The sequence below is a fragment of the Chaetodon trifascialis genome, chromosome 17 (assembly GCF_039877785.1).
Source record: "Chaetodon trifascialis isolate fChaTrf1 chromosome 17, fChaTrf1.hap1, whole genome shotgun sequence".
In the NCBI taxonomy this organism is placed as follows: domain Eukaryota; kingdom Metazoa; phylum Chordata; class Actinopteri; order Chaetodontiformes; family Chaetodontidae; genus Chaetodon; species Chaetodon trifascialis.
In genome coordinates this window covers 13,983,995-14,006,841 of record NC_092072.1, presented here as the reverse complement: position 1 = coordinate 14,006,841, position 22,847 = coordinate 13,983,995, and the positions used below count along the sequence as shown (strand labels likewise).

Here is a 22,847-nt window from a genome sequence, read left to right as displayed (position 1 = left end):
CAGGAAAACCCTGTCAGGATGATGAATTGGATTTTGGAAAGCATCTGCCAACAGCTCATTGGTTGTCCAGTGGAAATCAACTTGTTCTGTCGCTTTCATAGAATAAGTAACGAGCATGGGTGTTTAATTCCCATGCTGATGTGAATGATCGTTAAAATTTGCAAAAATGATACCCACACAGTGAGGATGATTGTCGCCGCAACACTTAAGAAATATTACAATTGTATTTCCATCATGGCTGATTATAACAGTGAGTCAATAACAAAAGCAGAGCTTAGATATTCACCATCATGTTGGTCTGCCTTTAAAGTCCCCCTCCACTCAAAAATGTATTTAGCTTATTGTTCCTTCACTTGTTTGTTTGACTTTCACCGTGAGGAATGTGCAGAGTTTGACACCAGAAGGCTGTTATCACATTCATTCATTCATCTGCTGAAGGAGGAAAGTCCATCCATCCATCTTCTGTACCTGACTATCCCGTTTCAGGGTTGCAGGGGGGCTGGAGCCTATCCCAGCTGTCAACGGGCAAGAGGCGGGGTACACCCTGAACCGGTCGCCAGTTGATCGCAGGGCAATTTCAGAGTCAATGAGCATGTTTTTTGGTCTGTGGGAGGAAGCCGGAGTACCCGGAGAGAACCCACACATGCACGGGATGAACGTGCAAACTTCACACAGAAACCCGGGGATCGAACCAGCGACCTTCTTGCTGTGAGGCATGAGCACTACCTGCTGCGTCACCATGAAGCCCTGAGGGAGGAAAGTTTGTCACCTAAAGATGTCCTGTGGCATTTTTCAAAGTTATGTTTACAGTCAGTGTTTCTCACCAAAATGCATTTGGTATGAAGCGAATTTCCCTCCCTCATAAAGCAGATAGTAGTATTCTAATTTGCATATTTTCACATTTGATTGATTAGCTCGCAGTCTTCTTCACAGTCTTTGCTGGTGCATTGCAGCACATCTTTGTGTGTTACCGCCACCTGTTGATTAGTGATAGTCTGACACCATTCGTAGGACTGTGTACTGTTCACCTGCAACAAAATTGGGGCCCACTCATGGACAAACAGCTCCATAGCACTTCCAGAGGTCTAAAACTCCACAGAGAACCTTAAAATCTAAGTTTAATACATGGAACTTGCAAACATGACTTTGTGATATTACAAATGGGCACCAATCATGGTCCGCTATAGAGATTACACAAGTGGAGACTGCACTTTGAGTGAGGTGGTGGGCATCTTTCAGTGTTTGGAGATTTTGTATTTTGTCAAGGAGGGAAAAGAAATAGGTGACACTTTAACAGATGTCATGAGGTCTTCAAGGTAACCTGTGGACATAACCTTAAAGACCTCCACAAGGAGGGAACTTACAAAATCTGATGTTTAACACCCATGACTGAGGGACTGTTGGACTGTAACGTGTGAAGGAGGGATTTGATAAGCCCACAGCGATTAGATAATCAATTTGATAACTGTTTCTTATGTGATTTGTCACAGATCCTTTCACCATATATTAGTGAAAAGATATCTATATGTATCTATTGATCTGTATACATTTACTACCTTTAAATGAATTATAGATGCAGTGATGTGATGTGACAGGAGATGAGAAAAACGTTCCTACTTTAAAAAAAAAAAAAAAAAAAAAAATCAAGTCTAGACAAACAGCTGCATCACATTACTCTAATTTCTCCATTACGGTGTTTGTTTTAATCCTAAATAGCCTACCATATATGTCCAAACAGGGCGCACACACGCGGTGGAGACGCTGTCCCCCACTCGCTGTGTGTGTGTGTGTGTCTCCATAACACAAAGAAAGAGACAAGGCGAGGAGGAGCTCCACCGCCACACGCTCGTCCGCGTAAACGGGAGGCTGAAGACGCACTTGGATTACCGGGCAGTCAACTGTCACCGCTCATAACGGCTCCAGACCGGCGCCCTGCCCGGCGCTCCTCCACCGCGCACCGCCGGTCATTAATTCAGCTCATAAAACGGCACACACCTGTGCGAAGCCGCGGCAGTAGCAGCATTTGATTGATTTTTTTATTGTGATTTTTATCTTCGTGGATGAAAAAAAAAAGAAAGTTGTTTTTTTTTTTCTTTCTGTTGACGCGGCGTTAAATAGGAGAGCAGAAGCTGGGAGTCAGTCTCCGAGGAAGGACAGCACCGCACTGCTGCTCTGAACCTCCTCAGCATCTGTCTCTTTCTCTGTGGACGCTCTCTAAAAATCTGTTGAAGTAAGTGACCGACTCAGGATCTTCCTCTTAACTTCTGTATGCCACTGCTGGCAAAGGTGTAAATGTGAGTCAGCTCAGGAGATCATGTTTGCAGTGGGTCAGTCACTTTAAATCCCAGTTTGCATTATTTTATGTCACATTTATTTTTTTTTCTGATTGCTGAAGGAGAATCCGCCTGTCTGGATTGGATTTTCATTTAATGCTGTAAAAGGATTATCATTCTATAGCGTGTAGGAGGAGTGTTTAAATCTAAACGCCAGCTTAGCTCAAGATTATTTTCAGCAAAGGCAAAATACTGAAAATGCAGCATGTGACTCATACTCATGTTGTGCTGTACAGTTGTTCTTTGATGCTCTATGTATGTGGTCAAAAACTGCAGGCTGGAAAGAGTCCTCATTTGCTTTAAAATTGTTATGGGTGCGTGCATAATACACATAACGTATTATTCAGTGTTTTTGGACTTTTCCTGGAGGAATTCTGGGAAATGCAATGCTCCACAGGGTGTTGAATATGTAATGCTCAGGGATACCATAAGCAACTTCTGCAGATTGGATACACCTCGATGAATCAATTCAAATTCAAAGAGGGATTTTCAAACTGCGCACACAAATGTGTCCTCTTTGCAGCCAAAGAGATGTGAAGGAGTGTGTCACATGTACACACACTCACGACTTACACATCGCCACACAGTACACGCTCACACACATACGATTGCTTTGCATCCGTACAGGCTGCTGCTTCTCTTCAGACAAATTAACAGAAAAAAAGAATGAAGAGGCATCTGTTATGTTCCCAGTGATGAATATCATTTACGCTAACAAACACACACTGATACACACACAGAAAGAGCAATCAGGCAGCACACAGTGCACAAGCGTGGACGCGTATACACAGATTAAAGGTCAATGCATGCAGCCTTTCTCCACTTGCTGTATTAGTCGTGCTGCCACACTTGCAGAGCACAGTGTCTGTGCAGAGGGTGCGACTAAAGCTGCTTTTTGCTCTGCTCTCAGAAAGAAATGTTGACTTTGTAGGAGTTATAGCCAAATCCACCCAGGACTCTTCTCTTCTGCATGGGAATTTTTGACACTGCTTTAAACCACCCTTATGTACTCACCCTCACATTGATTGCATTAGCAAATTCACAGAAAGGAAAAATAAGCATTCCTTCATGGACCCACCGGCCCACAAGCCGGAAACAAGATAAGCCAAAATCATCGCGAATGCCTCTGTTTAGAGCAGAAGCTGAAGTGCCTGACTTGAAGATGCCTGCGGCTAAATTGGGATTCTTCTTTGGGGGATTCCTTTGTGTTTACGTAACCGTGTTTAGAGTAATGGCTTGTGTCATCTGGGGTTTGATTAGAGGCGATGGCAATTGAAGTGAGCTGATATGACTGCGAGGAACTTCCCTGCACATTCAGAGTACTGATATGCATATATTGTGCAGTACAAACGAAGACAAGAATAGCAACAGACACACAATGTGGCTGTCAAAGACAGAGAGAGACGGAAACAACAGGGAATGAGAATGATAGCAATGAAGAGATACGTGCAGACAGGCAAGCTGAGATATATACAGCACCCTGCAGCGAGTTGGGCTGGGTTGGCAACATGTCTGGCAGCTTTCTGAGTCTCAGAGATAAGTTCATCATTCATCATCCCACACACCGTCTGTCTTTGTCGGTCCGTCGCGCTGGTCAGAGGCGGGCGAGTGAGCAAGCAGCAAATTTGCTCTCCGTTTGGACAGGAGCAAGAAGGCTGAGAGGCAGGGAGGTCTGCATGAGAAGATGGCAAAGCAAAAAATAGGCTGTAAGAGGGGCATTGTGCCTCAAATAAAAAAAAAAAAGAAGTGGATTAGATATTAATGGCCAGCAAGTGTTTGAGCAACAGCTTTTAAAGCTTAATGCCCCAAATAAAAGAAGTGAACGACTCGGGGAGACGCAGCCTCTTTCTGCTTTACTATCTTTTTTGGGGTCTTGGACTACAATACTCTTGTAATTGCCATCGGGAAAACAGCATTTAGACACAGCACAAATGCGTAGCCGCACACACAGCTTCTGTCTCCTTCTCTGTCTCACACACACACACACACACACACACACACACACACACACACACACACACACACACACACACACATACAGTCATGTAATTGAGACCCATCACTCAGGGAAGGTCAGCAGACTATCCACTGCCTGTTGTTATTCCTCAATATTAATCAAGCTAATGTCCCATGTTTTATTCATAGGTACATGCAATGACCCACAATGTCACTCTGTCTCTCTGTCTGGGCATCGTAATCGACGTGTTCACGAACGAGAAAATGATCAATTTGTTCTTTAAGTCTAACAGCCATATTTCTGTTGCTGCGTATCGCTCCGTTGGCAAAACTAATCAGAGAGAATCATGTGAATTAACGTGATTTGTGGTGCAGAGTAGCTGATGCAGAAGGGCTGTCTCCTTTGAACCTCACGCCACTTTGATGACATGGACAAAGTTGCTGTCACACGTTTAACACTTTAAGCTGGCTGTCTTGCAAACCTTGAAACAGGAACCGGGCAAAATGTCTCGAGACATAATTTGGACTAACGCAGAAATGTCACACATTAAGGTTTGGAGTTCCCATGCTAGCAAGCAATACATCAAGCTCAGACAGATCCAAGGGTGCGGTTTAACCTTTTCCATTACATAATAAATAGGGCTGTGTTGTCAGAACCAGAGGTTAGGCTTTACTTCTTCATTTCATGCTCTTGTAGACGCACAGCAGTGCACAGCCGGGTCTGTGTCAAATGATAAAGACATTGAGAGAGTAGATACTGAGGTTGACTGAGCTGAAACTACTGAGCAAGCTGGACGGGTTATAGGATGTGATTGAAGTTAAGCGTTGCAACATGTGCAGCACAACTGTAGCTGTTATCTCCATCCATCTTTATTAGCTGTCAGTTTTCCGTATGAGTCAGATTGGTACAAACTTTATTCAGGCAAATATTCTTGTTCATGATTTTTTATGAAGACAAGGAGATCTGCTGTTGTAAAATTCAATTTCACAGTCATCTGCTGCAGTTATCTCTGCCCCGTTAAGCTGTTTACCAAGTGCAGGTGGCTCTGTGAGCAGCTTCAGTGTAATAGAGGCTTTTAACCTTTACATATGATTGGTGACTGAACTCGCCAATGACTCCAGGAAAGAGATGCACGTGAAATGAATGAAACAAAAAGGTCTTTATTTCAGCACGGTTATTTAATACAAATAGAGCCGTGTGTTTGATGCAGTGACAAATCTGCATCTACAGTACTTCATATAGTGAGCAGCAGTATCAATAGGTGGTGCTAGAATCGAGTGAATGGCTGATGGCTAAGAAAACTGAGGTCTACAGATAGTATGTGTGTGTGTGTGTGTGTGTGTGTGTGTGTGTGTGTGTGTGTGTGTGTGTGTGTGTGTGTGTGTGTGTGTGTGTGACAAAGATACAGACAGATCATTTACCATGCTTTACCATTTTCATAGAAATGTCACTGTGTCTCCCCTGGCCCGTGATGTCATCTCCTCCTCTAATACCTGAATTCAATTTGCAGCACTGCTACTCAAGATGTGACAGCTGCACAGCTAATAGCAAAACATGCTCCCTTACACCCGTGATCGATCCAGTGTTCCCTGTCTGAAATCGTGAAGATTTGTTAGCGGGGCCCAAGAAATGTGCAGTTCTGCATTGCCTTTTTTATTACTTCTGCGGTCGTCATCTTACAAGTTGATCATATAAAAATCACATTATGCACTTTGAAACAAAGCCTCCTAATACTGGACAGCTGTTTTAAATGTGTAGGTAGCTCATTATTTGTCTGTTAGTCTATGCAAAGGACTGATTAAAGCCTTATTGCAGCTGTTAAATTGGGCTTTGAATGCAAATTCAGATCTCCAGAATGGTTTCTAAATTTCCACCAGGCTGAGAAAAACTGTTTGCCCTCTTAAGCATTCAAAATCCTCTGTACAGGCTGCCTTTAACAAGCGACTCCTCACCAGCAACATTGAATAATTACTCTGCTAAATGTTTCTCGCTGAAAGCAAACTCATTTGCTCGAGACATTATGATTATTAATCCAACCCGAAGCCTTCATTGAGTGTGACAGCAACCACGAGTCATTGCAAGTTCCTCTGGGTAAGATCAGAGCGCCGCATCACTATACTGTGCATGGTAAAGCTAAAATTTTCTGATAGAGCCTTTAAGAGGCAGCTGTAAACCCATCTTTATCCCGCTGAATGACTTTGACAGAAAATGGAACAAACACGTAGTATAAAGGATCCAATTAGCATGCTAATGTCCATGCACTTCTATTTTCTGCTGTCAGCGAAGCAAAACACACACACACACACACACACACACACACACACACACACACACACACACACACACACACACACACACACACACACACACACACACACACACACTTTTTTCTCTTCATCTCACTGGTACTTGCTGTCCATTCACAGCACTTCTGTCTCCTGGCTCGGCTGTATACTGCATGTTCTAGCATTTGTGTGCATCCAAACTGTCTCATTTCATCTTCAGAGTGTCCTCACCTCCTGCTTCTCCTGTCTCAGTTCTTTGTTCTTTTTTATCTTGAGTTCATCCTCAGTCCTCGCATTTGATTGAATTGTCTCTGTCTCTTGTTTGTCTCTTCATGTCCGTCCTCTATTGCTGCTCTGTCCTGTCACTCTTTGTCCTTCACAGTTAATTGCATTCTCAGTCTTTCTTGTGAATTTGGCCCATCTCTCTGTTACTTCCATCTTCCTACCTTGGCTCTGAATCTTTTTCACCCTCTCCTGTCTGTGTTTGGTTGGAAAACACTTCCTGGGGGTTTTCCGTGCCAATGTGTCAACCCCTGATAGTCTTCTGTCGCTTGGGGAGACACGGTGACAGTGTGCGCATAATTCAGGGTCACTGACACAGATGGTGGGACTGATGTCTTGGCTTGAAAAAATCCTTTTTAATAGTCAAAAGACATGTTCTTTTTTCAATGTTTAAAGTTGATGTGGTTGAAAATTCAAGGTCCTTAATTTTCCTCCCTGCCTTTCTGTCTGTGCTCACCTCCCATCTTCCCTGCAGAGTACCAGCCAGGTGTCCTGATTATCACTCCAGATATGCTTGTCCTTTTCCTTTTTTTTTTTTCATAAACACTGACATTTAGATTTGGCTCTGACGCAGCACTGAAGCATCTGTCTGTGTGCGTGCCTTCAGTCTGTCAAGACAAAGGCATCGATTGCGGTCTTTTTATCAAGGAGAAGTTGCACAATATAGACTCAACATGTCAAAGAAAGCGTGGAAAGGGTGAAGAAATAGATTTTTGGGAAAGACATTCATTTGCTATTTATTCTTGCTGAGAGGTAGATGATCACATCACATCCATGCAGCTGGAGCTACATATTTAGCTTAGCTTATCTTAGCATAAAGACAAAAGCAAGCCTGGCGTTGTCCGTTCACTTGCTAGTCACTTTAAAGCTATTTCTCGGTGCCCAGCACAGACTCCAGGCAATCACTGTTCCCAATCAAGAAATAGCCTGGTGCATTTAAAAGTGAGCTTTAGACATGCTAGCAGGCAAATTTAGTTTTCTTTGAACAGAGCCAGTTTTCCCTGGTTTCCAATCTTTCTGCTAAGCAAAGCTAACAAGCCGCCCGCTCCAGCTTCACATTGCCCTCAAAGTGGACAGACATATTGCCCTGATGTCAAAAGATTCCAGGAGGCACACCTTGACAAAAAGTTTTGAGAATGAAATAACATCCAGCCATTTTGAGCACAAGACAGTGGATGAATCAGAAATTGCTTTGAGGCTCAAAGAAACATCTTGCAAGAGCATGAATGGCACATCAGGGCCCTCTAAAAGACCCCCGCTGTTCAACATTGAACTCTCAGGGAGCTTGAAAGCAAAGCCTGATGCGGTTGGCAGTAATTAAAGTAGCTTGCTTTCCCCCTCCAAGGACAGCTCTGTGTGCTGTGAGACATTGTTAATTCTGACTTATTACAATATCCCCAGCCTACCAGACCACTCATCGATTTCCTTTGCCGTTTGGCTCTTTTTCATCCTCATTTTGGCTCGTACTTCAAGTCTCTCTGTGACTCACGGGGTCAGCTGTAATACCGGGTGTAATCGCCCCCAATTAAAGTTTTCCATGATTGATTGGTGGCACCCAGGGAAAAACAATATGCTGACGTTGGAGATTGCGCCCAACAATTTCCTTCTCTCTCTTTAACACATTCAGTTTCTTTTCCTCAGCTGGTCTCTTTGTTTTTCTCTGGAAATTTTGTCTGTGCATTTTCAGGTTGGCTGCTACCTTGATGCTGCTGAAAGATGCTACTATATATTTCTTTGCCATTTGTTGTCAAAGGAGCGGTATTTGCACAAACAAATACCTTATGCATAGTGTCTGTGAGACTTCAAACGCCACTTTATCAACCTCAGGAATGATGTCTATGATCTTGGTTATTTCACACCGATGTCCTCTACTTCTCCTTGATCTGCTACACAGGATTCTTCCAAGAAGTTATGAACAACACACACAAGTTTCAGGTCTGAGAGGCCACGAAGTCTACAGCGAGATATTGAAACAAAACTCTTTCTGTTTATCATAAAGGACCCTCTTTGCATGGCAAATACGGACCGCAGAGCAGTCAGAGCAGTAGAAATGTCTGGGCTGACTCTCTCTGAGGGCTTTGGGGACTTCACAAGGAGGCTTCAGGGCCTTGCTGTGCAAAGACAGAGTGATTTGTAGCATAACCGCTCTGTTCTTGAAAAAGTCTCTGCTCTCACTTACTGCTTCACTCCTTTCTCTTTGGTCACTGGCTTCCTCCCCCATTGTCTCTGTTCTCAATTAGTCTCTTATCGCTCCAAGTGTTAATTGAATGTTTGTTGTAATGTTTGCTCATTTTTTCTCCTTAACGCTCTCATTATTTCCATTATTTCCTCCTCTTCAGTTTCTCTACATTTTGAACGTCTGGTCATGATATTAAAGGGCTGTAAAGCTCTAGTGCTACTATTTTAATTATCCTGTTGGCTACTGTGCAACTTTGTGATAACAGCACCCATTTCTCTCACTCCGCCTGTCTCTCTCTCTCTCTCTCTCTCTCTCTGTTTACAGCTTGTAGCACCCAGACACAGCCCACTCCCTGACCCAACAGAGCGTACTAGGAACACTGTGCCCAAAAGGGAATTGTAGTTAATGCCGTTCGGCTGAAGTCCAGCGACAGAATACTTCTTTAATTGCTTTCCCATAGCCCTCAGCTGCAGTGTGCTTCCTCTCCAATTGCACATTTGATGCAAGTTGGAGTTGGCAATGTAGGACAAAAGGCGTATCCTGATGGGAAGTTTATTGTGATCCACAGTAGATAGCAATGTATTGATCTTGGCCTATTTTATTATTCAAGTCTGGTCAATTAATAGCATTAATTTAAGCAGACTTGGAGAAAAGAAAACACAAAATCTAAAAATCTTCAGCCTCCAGTGATAAAGGATGTCGTGGCTTGTGGATACGCTGATGCCGGCTGCCTTCATTTCTCTAATTTTCTTCCCGCCAGATCAGCTCAGTGATTGATAGAAGATTAAAATTCTTTTGAAAAACATACTTAATGTGGAAAGAAGAGCAAAGGTTGGGATGTGGAGGCCTCCCGAGAATGGGTCCTCTGATAATTGAGAACATACTGTGGAAGAATGTGCTCATTTTTTATTCCTCTGGAATTGAAAAAGCAAGGTTATCTTTAAGATGTGAATTATGATCTGCAGATGGAGATGGGGGGATGGAGGGTGCCGTACAGTAAGTCACCTAGATGACAGTGCAGGGAACGGCTCAGTCCATCTGTCACCGTCTTTCTCTGAACTGGCTCTGAAGATCTCGAGGGGGATGTTTTCCTGTTTATGCTAATTCAAACTTTGAAATGTTACTCCAAAGTGACACATGAAAGTGACTTTATAGAAAAAGGGTTGAGAAGAGTTATCTTTGTTGAACTGGAAGAGCAATAAAATTCACAAAATACCAAATGATTTTGAACAGTCTGAATTTCAGCTATATTACACTATAAATAAATGTTTATCACGCAAGACAACAATAAAAAGCACTTATGATTTATTTTATAGTGCGTATAGCGAAGATGTTTTATAAGCCCTTTAAAAAGTGACTACACTGTGTCTCAGTCCCTTTTAGTACATTTTGATGCCATAGTTGTGATGTATGTATTTATTTAGCTTTATTAGGATCTGTTCATTCTGTTGTTTGCCAGCGTGAATTCTCCTCTGTTAGAGTTTTAGAAAGATTTATGACTGTCTGCTTTTAGTTAAGGGAACCATATTCGATCTCTTATGACAGTATAATAATTCCTTTAATGTCAAAAAAGGCCAATGGAGGCAGTTTAAATACAGCTTTCTGGAGAGGTTCTTGATGCAACCCCAGTTGGTAGAGACAAGTTAATGTAATTAATCATGAAGAGAGCCGTTAAATTTCAGCTGCAATTTAAGAGACAATTGATAGCTTTTAAAATCAACAGTGGGAATTGCTGAACTAATTAGCGCTAATTACAAACCAATAATAAAACAATTCTAATTCATATAAGTCATAGTTAAATGCAGTTCAGTAGTGTATAATTTGGTACGTGAGGTTAAAGGTTTACCATTGGTGCTTAACTCGCTAAGCAAAAGTGCTGACATAATTATTAGAACAACATTAACTTATGATAATTAGGATAATTCTGATTATTATTATTTATGCAATAAAACGTTGTTAGACATTTTTGAATCACAGCAGTTGCTCATAGTTTGTTTCTCAAAATATATATTTTTATTAAAATATACTATTTAATATTTATTAATACATTAATAATGTGGCATATTCATCCATTGAAAAACTGTACTTCAGGCAAAATAATTAACATGTTATTTCCTCAATTGTACAAAAAGTAGGAAAGTTTATGACTAAACATCTTTCTTTGTAATTAATAACAGAGTATACTCTGTTCTAAATCAGTATTTAGTCATAACGCTGAGTGAAAGTGACCCCATCAAGGAGACCAACAATAGTTTGATAGTTATTTGTCAAAAGAAAATAAACTGTAAAGAGTTAAAAGAAGGGCTGCACGGTGGCGCAGCAGGTAGTGCGGGTGCCTCACAGCAAGAAGGTTGCCGGTTCGATCCCCGGGTCAGGCGGGGCCTTTCTGTGTGAAGTTTGCATGTTCTTCCCGTGCATGCGTGGGTTCTCTCCGGGTACTCCGGCTTCCTCCCACAGACCAAAAACATGCTCATTAGGTTAATTGATGACTCTAAATTGTCCGTAGGTGTGAGTGTGAGTGTGAATGTTTGTCTGTCTTTGCATGTGGCCCTGCAATCGGCTGGCGACCCTCTCGCCCATTGTAGCTGGGATAGGCTCCAGCCCCCCGCAACCCCGAAAGGGATAGGCGGTATAGATAATGGATGGATGGATGGAGTTAAAAGAACATCAAGGAAAAGATACAATACAGCTAACATTACGGAAAATCAAATAAGTTGAAAGAATTTACATGTGACATCATCTCCCTCCAGTTAATTACTGGATAAATGGTCATATTTTAATTGTGGTGACATTTCTGCACATAAAGCAGCGTGGAAGCACTTCTACAAGCACATGCTGAAACTTAATTTTGATAGTTCTAATGGATCATTATGAGGCTGACTGTGAGAGAAACAGTGCAAAACATCAGGCGCATCAGTGTACATCTATCCACTGATTAGCTAATACAGGGGCAATTTGCAGTGTACTTTGCTGGCCAGACTCTTCCTGGGCTCTAAATTGTTGCCATGAGCATGGCACAGATAATGGTAATGGTATCAGACAGAGAGGAAATGGGAGACTCTCTTCACCTCTGTGAATATGTGACAGTTTGTGTGCATGTGTGTGCGTGTGTGTGTGTGAATACCTTCAGCCACCGCTGATAAGGCCTTGCATTATGATAAAGCACTTTGAACTTGTCAACCTAATGAAAGCACAGGCAGCTCAGGACATCCAGTGAAAGAGGGAAAGCTATTAAACAGATATCCTACTTTCTATTTGATATTAATGGCCTTGAGCAGAAAATTCAAAGACAGAATATTGAAACTGAGTATGAAATGAAGAGTGATTTTCTCATTTGGAGTTAATTTTACAGCAGTGATGTCAAGTTACTGTAAGCAGACGTTTTAGTTCCTCTTTGCATGATACTGTTCTTCTGCAACCCTTTGTTGCAGTTCTGATGAAGTGCTGCTATATTGTACTTAAAAGCAGCCACTTGTCTGTTAGAATTGCAAACACTGCAGTAGAGGCATAATTCAGAAAATGGTCAAAAATGATGCACCTGTAATCAACATGTTAGGGAGCCAATAAACGTGCAGGTGTATTCTGCATTGTGTCACTCAAAGCCATGTCAGACTGAAGGATATAATCGTATCAAATTAATATTAAAATACGCTAAGCTGCACTCAAGTAGATGGAAGTATGAAGAAAAGCCAGAGCAAGCTACTGTAGCGGATCAGTTTTCAGCAAGGAAATGTGCATCTTTGTGTAGGAGAGCTGCATCCTTTCCGTCCTCAATGATGTAATTAGATCCGTTATTCAGGGACAATAAAAATCGCCCATGTCTGTTAATTATTTGGGAACCTTATCAACGTGGGCTTGCTTTCGTTCCAGGCAATTTTGCTCAGGCGGCGGTGCTCAAGCCTGTCATTATCTGCTGCCTCCAATCAAGGATGATTTTTTTTCCCCAGTTTCTGAAAACTTCCAGCATTGTTTGTGAACTTTTTTTCCCGCTTCACCTGTCAGATGATGACATTCTGACAAATGCATTTGGTTTGAAATATGTCCCTGAAATGGTTTAATTATGGGAGGTGTTTATATTGAGTTGACAGTTGGCTCAAGGCAGTGAAGTCATTGGAGGTGTGCATTTGTGTGTGTGTGTGTGTGTGTGTGTGTGTGTGTGTGTGTGTGTGTGTGTGTGTGTGTGTGGACATGTATTACTCACGTTGTGAAGCCATAAATCTCACACCGGGGAGGACTCACCTTCCTTATGGGGACAAAATGCAAGTCCCCATAACATAAATCATTAAATTTTAGAGTGGAGACTTGTGTTAAAGTAAGGTTAGACAGTCAGACAAGTAGTGGTTATGGTTATGATGAGGACAAGTCTCCTGGAAATTAATGTAAGTCTATGTAATGTCTCTCAAAGTGATGGAAATGCGACTGTGCACGTGTGTGTGTGTGTGTGTGTGTGTGTGTGTGTGTGTGTGTGTGTGTGCATTCGTCTGGTTGGTGCTGCTCTGAACATATGCAGAGAAGAACAGTTAAGAGATCTGCTCTGGTCTTCCGCGGACTATTATGCTTTTGCTAAAAATAACTACTGCAAGAGTGAGATGGAGTGTGTGTTTCTGAGTGTTTGTGTGAGAGTGATAGGGACGAGTGAATAATTGCCCTCTTTACCTCCAGGGTTCCTAATGTTCCCACAAAGACGATCAAGGCCTCACTCTGACTTTATTCTGCTATCAGCAGTTTGCATCTGTGAACGTTCTGTGCATGAACCCAGACATAATGTGCTGTTATAGACTTAATTATTATAACAGACAGCAATATATGCTGAAATATAATGCTATCACAACCACCCCACAAAAGTATGTTATTGTGTTTATTTGGCATGCAGTACCATGAGATGCATCGCATACTTGAAAGGGGTTCATCTTTGTTTTAAAGATAATCTGTAAAATAAGTGAAGTGAAGTCAAAGGAGCACTTAAATGTGAGTTTTAATGGGGTGTTTTACAGAGAAATGTATTCATATTTTATTCTGAGGCCGAACAAAACTGGCTACAGCACGCTGTCTTACTTTCCTTAAGAGAGAGAAAACTTTTGGCCACCCGGTATTTGACAATACAGCTGCGTGTCATCAGCGTAGAAATGATAAGGGATGTTTTTTGAGTCAGAGATCTTCATCAGGACTTGAGCTTTAGATTGTGTAGCAGTTTACTGCAATCCTATACACTGTGCTAAAGCTTCTTACAAATAAGTCAACAATCAGCTGTCCACATTGGCAAATTACTTACTATTTACTTTTTATCACTGTGAAGGACCTTTTATTTGATTTTATATGTAATTTTGGCATGTAATTGCACATAAATGCAGCCTGTAATAAATTTAGCAGAGCATGCTCTCTCTCTCTCTCTCTCTCTCTCTCTCTCTCTCTCTCTCTCTCTCTTCACACTAAAATTTAATGATATGCATTACAGGGACTTGCGTTTTGTCCCCATAAGGAAGGCGAGTCCCAACAATGTGACTGTGTAAACAGATTTATGTCCCCACAATGTGAGAAATATAATTCACACACACACATACACATACAGAAAGAAAGACAGAGACTAATCCTTCTCATTCACACTCACACTGCTCGATAACGCGCCCTCCTCCTCCTCCTCCCCTCTCCTCCTTTGGTCTGAAGTCATTTGCATACAGTTTACTTTGTGCTAAGAGTGAGAAAATAGAAAGTAGGCCACTGTGTGTTAGTCACCTGCAGACATGATGATGGCAGTTAGCTTTTCTTCAAGTATTTTGGTTTGACTGACTTGTATTGCGCATACTTTTCTCTGCAGCTATTCCTCAGTCAGTCACTGTCACAGTCTTTACCTGCTGACACAGAATGTCAATAATGGTGATCTTTACATGGCAGTAAAGGTTTTTTCATGGTGATGCACTGTGGTAGCGATTTTGAGATATGTTTACTGCATTTCTTGGAAATGTATTTCCATATCTGCTGAAGAGTTTCCTATGATGGAAATGTGGTTGTTAAGAAGTTACAGAGAGGACTTTAGTATTTTATATCCAGATTTTTTGTGTGTTTTGCTGTCTTATTGGATCATGCAGGACTGATATGCTTCAACTGAAATGCCTGCGCTGTGTGTCTCTAATGTGCTTTCGCTGTGCCTGCTGTAACAGAGCTATTTCTGTCATCCTCTTTTTTTTATTTCCTCCCACCTAGCCTGATTTATCGTCAAGAATGTTTGTTCCATTCACCCCATGTACATCCCAGAGCTTTTACTTGTTCCAATAGGTGCCGATCATTTTCCATCCGGATAAGCCCTTTCTGCCTGATGCTTTTTGAACTGTCTTCTTTGAGTCAGAGATTGAGTAGTAGGATCAGGTTGGATCTCTGCCCTCAGGGCCTCTGATCTTGTCCTCCGGGATCCATTTTCTGACTGATTGCGATCCTAGAGCCAGAGGGGGTTATCTTTTATTTTTGATTTGTAGCACCTCTTCTCTGCAAATGCTTCTACAAGCTGCTCTGCACAGCCATATCATACCTGTTGTCCACTTCTCTTCCGTACAGCTTTTTGCACTTTGATCCCTTCTATTATCGAGTAATGCCTTCAGTGAGGTGCCTTTGAGTAAAGATATGATCTTTGATCTTGTTCAAGTGAAGGACTTCACAAAGGCTCAACTTGCAAAGCCAATGGGGCCTTGTAATATCTGCAATGGGATGGGGAAAGTGTGGAAAAAATGGAATTCCTGAGTCTCCCGGTTGACACCTTCAAGAGGACTTCAGTGATTCAGTCTCTATTCCCCTCCAGTCAGTATTCAGTATGCAATCTCTTTTACATTTATACTTTTACATTTATTACATTTCAAGAAATGTTTAGAAGTTTTGAGAAATAAATAAAATCACTTTCTTGCCGAGAGCTAGATGAGCTACAGCCAGCAGCCAGTCAGCATAGTTTAGCATAAAGACAGGAAATGGTCAGGGGATGATGATTTCATTTGCTGGACAGGTGGTCTTGCTCTTCCCATCTAACCCTCACCAAGAAAAAGGAAAAGCACATTTTCAAAAATGTTGAACTATTCTCTCAGTGATTTCTAGACTTTGAGATCATTCTGACTGTGAGTTTTCTCCACTCTCTAACACTGAACCCAAACCTGGCAAAGGTCACACGTCATTCACCATCTGTCCTCTGCTCTCCTCTTTTGGGAAATGAGACACACAAACGAGGCACACTAGGCATGCAGCAACATCAGCTCTTACACCATTAAATGCTGTCTACCATTCAGCCCTGAGATTCATGAGTGGAGACACCTACAGCACTCACCACTGCATTCTGTATCAAAAAGTAGGAGAAACCAGCATTTGTTTTTATTTATTTTGAAATGTTTGGAGTTAATTGCAACCTATCTTGAGACTAGATTTAATGGGTCAATTCAGAAATTTAGGATTTTGGATTATTTTTATTGTGTTCCTTTTATGTTGTTATCATTATGCTATTATTGTGTGCTTTTATTTTAACCATTCACACATTAATATTGTACAGTTTATATTGGATGATGCATCTGTGTACTCAGTCTCTCTTGAAAATGAGATATTGATCTCAATGGGATTTACCTGATTAAATAAAGGTTGATTATGATAATTGGTTGGCCAATAGATGAGATGTGCTCTGAGTGGAAAGTCAAGAGTAAATGAAGAGGCCGAGGAGAGGAAGGGTTGCCGGATGAAAGGCCTTTGATCCCGTGAAATTACCCTCCATTCGGTGGCAGATGTATGTAAGCACCTGAAGCTCTCCACCTGCCTCTGAGAGCCGGGAGGTATAAAGTGACACTTAATCGGTTCAGGAAATAAACAAAAACTTAGTGGGAAGATGTCAGAGTCAGGGAGGGAGCTGCTCATTTGACAGAACAAAGCCTGTGCTCATAAACAAACTCTTTTGTTTACTGGTATCAGGAGGAGAAAATGTTTTTCAGTGGATTATATAACGGGTGGATATATTCAATAGACCTGACAGCACAGCTGAGTGGTCTCTGTACTTATTGGAAATCCTGTCATGTTTAGTGACAGTCTGAACTGCAGGTACATTCTATTGTGAATGAGCGTCATAAACTACGGAGCATGAAATGTATATTAATGTGCACTTATACAGTGGAGCCCTTGTTAGTATTGGTTGTACGTTCTGACCATCTCAGGTTCCCAAATGACAAGTGTCGAGGAAAGGAAAGCTCCTAAATGTTGACTTGCGCTGTAATGAAAGGAACAGCTGTACTCAAGACTGCTTGTAATATCTAACAGTGATTCGAATGATTATAGCCTTTCTCAACCTGTGCAGTGTTTGTGCAAGATAAATAGTGCTCCAGTGCACTTCAGCAGACCACCGCTCAGCTCCAGATAATGCCGGCATGAAACTGGTCTTTAACCAAACGCCATCTCGGCAGTAACCCTCCGGGATGCGGTGACATTAGCGTGAATTAATCACCTCTATGCAAATCAGCTGAAGCACTGAAAGTAGCAATCACACCAGTGTTTTTCTTTTGTTCGCCAGGCTGGTTGCATGGCTGATGCTGCTTAACATCTGATCATCATATTCTCCAGTGATCTAGCTCTGTTGATTGACACATTTGCTGCTCCGGGAAAATTAGGAAAATGAAGGGCTGAGCTGAAATGATTAGACATCTATGATGAGTGATGGACACAGCAACACCACTTTATGTGAATTTAAAGTAACAAGCCTGTAATAATTATGTCACAGATACTTTGAAACCTAGAACTTTAAATGTGGATGTGGTAATGATGTCTCCACTAAAGGTACAGATTAAACTCAATCATTTTCTTTTTATTTGGGTGCTCTGTCGTGGGGCACTGCATTCTGAGATCTCACACTCCAGCAGTATATTACTTTTGATGTGCTTGTGGAAGAAACAGAAGCACAGATATTTATACAGATAATCTGACTTTTATTCTTTAGCATGGGTCAAGCTCCAAAAGCACACTTCCCATAATGCAACCTGACAGCGTCTCCCTGCTTGCCTTCTAAATGCCTGAGATGAGATGAGATGAGATGAGCAGAAGACTACAAGCGCCCCTTTAGGTTTCAGCTTCCAAAGCTGGAAACCATATCTGTGACCCTAAATGCCATTTCAGCGTGTTCCATTTATCATATGAAGCACCCATTATCACCGAGGCGGTGGATCACACATGTCTTACTGTTATATGCATATAACCATGCTTTTTCATGAGACAAGGACCATTACTTCATGACATTTAAGTTAAGTTACAGAGAACAGAGAGAGGTTGTCTGAAATAGCTAAAGCTGGTCAGACAGTGGGATGGACTGGGCAGTCGGGTGGTTCAGCTGTAAATTGGTCTGAGACAGATGAGAAATACTCCCAATCTTTTGGCCTTAGAGACCTGGTGGTCCCTCCACAGATTAATTCAAAGACCACCGTGACCGTAGCCTTGAGAGACAGACAGAGGGGGAGAGAGAGAAGTGGGAAATAGGAGTGGAAGGAACTCCAAAAAAGCTGAGTATAATGGGTGCAGGTCCTGCCAGGATGAATATGGAGCATGTAATTGAATGCAGGGAGGAGTTTACTTTTGGCAATGGGGGATATTCTTCCTCCTGACTATAGTTATTGTTATAACTCACTTTTAAGCAGTCATAAACAATATTTTTGTACTAACAATGGACCATTTGACTACTTGTATGTGAGAGGGATGGCTTGTAGTGATGAACTCACAGAGAGCTATCACACAGCTCCGCAGTTCCCCAAAGTTTTCTTTCTTTGTGTGTGTGTGTGTGTGTGTGTGTGTGTGTGTGTGTGCATGTTTCTGAGCTCATTGTTTTGGTTTTATTGGCCATTATTTCACTGTTTTGGTTCACTCTCACTGCTCAAATTTCATTATTTTTATTTGCAACAGACAGCGATTGTCAGCAAAAAGCTCTAAAAACCCACCATACACTAGCTGTTCAGAACCAAATGACAGAGATATATTTAGGGACTAGCTGGTGGAACATTGAAATGCCTAAGAGACAGATATTTCCTTCAGGGTTGATGTAAAGCTAAAAGACGAGTAAATTTTGGACTTACATTCATCAGGTGGCAGCAACATGGCTCCAAACAACAAAAAACACAAATTTCCCAGACTTGTTCCAGACAGATTGCTAAAACAAATGTAATGCCCAACTTCAGCTCTTTTTGGGATGTGACAGAAATGGAAAAAGCATGATGACTTGGGGATGTTACCTCACAGTAGGCAGCAGTTATCCTAAGACGCATGGGCACACCCAAGACTGCTAACCTCAGTTGAGTTATTAGCTGTTGGAGTTGAAAAGTGGCTCCAACCTGTTCCATGTAGTCAGAAGTGGAGAGAAGGAAATGGTAAGATGGCTCCCATCAGTCTGCCTGGCAAACACTGAATAACACCAATTTACATATGATGTATGTTTCTAGTACTTGAAAGGTATCCATGCCAGTTGTAAGAAAAATGAAAGGGAGGCGGCATCCTTTAGAGCGGCAACATGGGTGCTGGATTAAGCTAATGTACTGGACGAGGTCTAGACTATGACGAAATGATATCCACTAGAGTCTTGCTGCACTGCTATCCATGTTTCCTTTTCTAATCCTCCCTCACAATCCCGTCTCTCCCCTGTCTGCCCCTTCAATTTCTCTCTGATCAGGGAGAGGAAGTGTGTGGGATGTCATGGCATTAGAGATCAGTTATAAATCAACTGTTTACACAGAGCCAGGCAGTCCTCTTATTACAGGAGGCTCGTTTTGAACAGCCAGAAAACTAGAGCACACAATGCTCCTTTCTTCAGTGCCCCCAACCATATTCCTGCCACTTGAGAAAGGTGCTTAAGCTAAAAATGCTGGAAGGGAATATAGTCCCTTTAGGGTGAGGTACAGCACTAAATGTCTCTTCAAGGCAAGACAACAGAGCTTTTAATAAAGGATGTTGGAGCTGGTGACCTGCAGCGAACATTTTGTGCACTCGCTGGAGGGTAATCAATACCTTAAATTGTGAGAATGAAACCTCTTAAGGATGCGTAACATGTAACTGGAATTAAATACACTGACTTCCTGAAGATAAACAACATTATGCTGGAGGAGATAACTGTCCAATCAATCCAGACGAGGAAGGCTTTGCGCATTCAGATCGTCTTAAGTTGTTTACTCATCATGGAGATGAGTGTGCCTGTCATAATCTATTTGGTCTTCCACTGGTCAACCATCCACATATTTTTTGGGCTGTTTGAAATGTTAGACAGTAAATCAGGCCTCAACAATGCTTCACTGCAGCAGGGCCATCACTGGAACGTTTGCTTAAGACTCATTATCATAGAAAACAATCAGTCGAAGTGTTTTGACCGATAAGCCACTAAGTCTGAAGTCAGCAGTGATCAGTCAAAGAAAGAGACGAAGAAAATCAACATAGACTGTTTGAATATCCAGTTATTTCCATCATATCAAATGCATTAGCCAAACAACAACATTGCCCAATGGACTGTGAGCGTCTTTGTTTTGTTCCAGTGCTGAGGCATTGCTAACTAATTGCCTGAGCGGCTCTTAGATGAACACTTAGAGGAAAGAGGGCGCAGACTGAAATGCTGCTGCATTTCAGTCTTGCCCAGTGAGGTACAAAAATGTGTAAATCAAATTGTCTGGATTGGAACAAAATGAGACTTGCAGAAGTTTACACAGCAAAACAGATGAATTATTTTCCAAGTCTTTATTAACAGCGTGCACAGACAGTTGCACAGAGCTGTGCTGAATCAGGAGCTGGAAGGCGAGGAAGGACCATGCCATCAGCTTCATCTTTACATCCCAAACTGAAGGCCACGTAAACCTCCAGATGATATGTTGCTGTATTTTACAGTAAGATCTACATCCATTGAAAGACTGTCCCCATTTATTTGAGCCAACATGAAGCTTAACAAATGCACATTTTTTGATTTTCTGTTGTGCTGCTTTTCTTTAAGCCTGTTAGTGGCTCTGCTTCGTGTCTGACTGCTTGCTCATATGTACCACAGAGCAGGGAATAGGGTTGGGTCTGTTCTCTGTGTATTCTATGGAGCACAGACAGATTGGTTGAAAATATGATGTGTCACCAAAACGGGAACCTGTTTAATGTTTAAAGGATGTGCTAGTTTGATGAATCTGCTGGATCTGCCTGAGGAGTCAGAGAGAAAGCCTTGAAAGTATTGCCGGAAAGGGGGAGAAAGAGGCAACTGGAGAAGGAAGGAAGGAAGGAAGGCAGAGCTTTTAAAGGGGGAGGCTGGAGAAGAAGGGAGAGAGAGCAAGGAGAGGGGAGTCAGAGCGGGGGGGGGGGATGAGAGAGAGACAGAGAAATAAGGTGAGAAGGGAAATAGATTAAAGGAGAAGATATATGGCAGTGAAAAGAGGCCAGAGAGGAAATGAGAATGCAGAGAAAAGTGGGATTTGAGTGAGGAGGGGGAGGTAAAAACATGTGAGGAAACGATCCGAGCTTGTTCTTTTTACCTTAATTGGAGAAACTGGCATTCGGTATATTTTTAGATTGATGATAAACCCAAAAAACACACACACAAAAAAAATCAAGCTGCTGCGCTTTCATCGCTTTTTACCTGTTTAACCTCAACATGAGCTTGACTCAGGCGTAGAAACATGCTCATTTCAAGAGGTGCTGAAAACAGCAGGGTAATAAAACTGACTGATCAGGTCACACAACTTGGACTGATGCGAGCCTCTGCAGAGTCTCACTTCTGTGAAGCATATGTGATCATAATGAGTCATTTTTTAAAACACTGCATGTTTTAGCACACTACCTCCAACCTGCATGTACCAGCATACAAAGAGTACCTTAGTCCTGAAATTGATGCCTACTTACAGGAAGCCATGTTTCCATTTATTTCACTTTTATGAGACTTGCAACAATTTTTTGATACGTATGTATGTGATTATCCATCACAGGGTAATGCAGTTTCTTGTAGAAAATGTCCGCAGAACTCTCCTTGTTGGTGCATCCTGATATACAAGCTATGAAAATCGGCAAGCTAAAAGCATTACATTTAATTCACTGCTTTGAAATATATTCACATGCTTTTTAGTCAGAAATTCAAACCTTGGAAAACAACCAATAAGTGGAAATTCATGCCATTAAAAGGATGTGACTGACGTTTTAGATTCCAGCTGCTGCAGTGTGTTTGCTCCACCAAAGGAAGATTTTTAAAAACAGCAACTGCACACTGTGACTAATATATAGTAAGAGAGGTCTCTGCAGAAATGTAGGCATAATGTGATTTTAGGAGTGGGCAATATGACATTATATAACATGAGGTGATACCGGTGTGAACTGTTGTAGATTTTGTTCCAATGTTTATGTCACGATAGCTTTCCTTTTAAAGCAGGGCTGCTTTGTGGAAATATTGGATTTCTATGGGATTTTCACATCAGTGTGAATAGGTCAAGTACTAAATTAGCCTAAAAACAGACATTCCTGTTTGGTTATTTTATCATTTAAGATTTTGTCCACTAATCATTTACTAGAACGTGTCCTATATCTTGATAAATATAAAACTATATATGCAGTAATGGAGGACTTTATTCTTATCGCTTACTTCTCTGCATCAGTGCTATATATTGTTTGTTTATTTCCTGGTCCAAAACATGCAATACACGTACAGTCCATTTAATAATATAGTCTTTTTCTGCACAATATTTCAAAACTGCATTCAGCACAGATAACATTTGTATATATGCAGTATGTGGCACCATGCATTGTCATGCCACTATATAGGTATTTCTTAATTGAGTGTATTCACAGAAGGCCGCACAGGGATCAGTGCACAG

General features: G+C 41.6%; 1 protein-coding gene across 3 annotated transcripts in view; it reads left to right on the top strand.

Annotated features, from left to right (window-relative positions):
- Positions 1-1,805: 1,805 nt before the first annotated feature.
- Positions 1,806-22,847, top strand: part of calcr (calcitonin receptor) — a 51,827-nt gene continuing 30,785 nt past the window's right edge. For all 3 annotated transcript variants that reach the window (XM_070984324.1, XM_070984323.1, XM_070984322.1), the window contains exon 1: positions 1,806-2,230. The gene's annotated coding sequence lies outside the window, so the exon portion shown is untranslated. The remainder of the gene's footprint in view (positions 2,231-22,847) is intronic.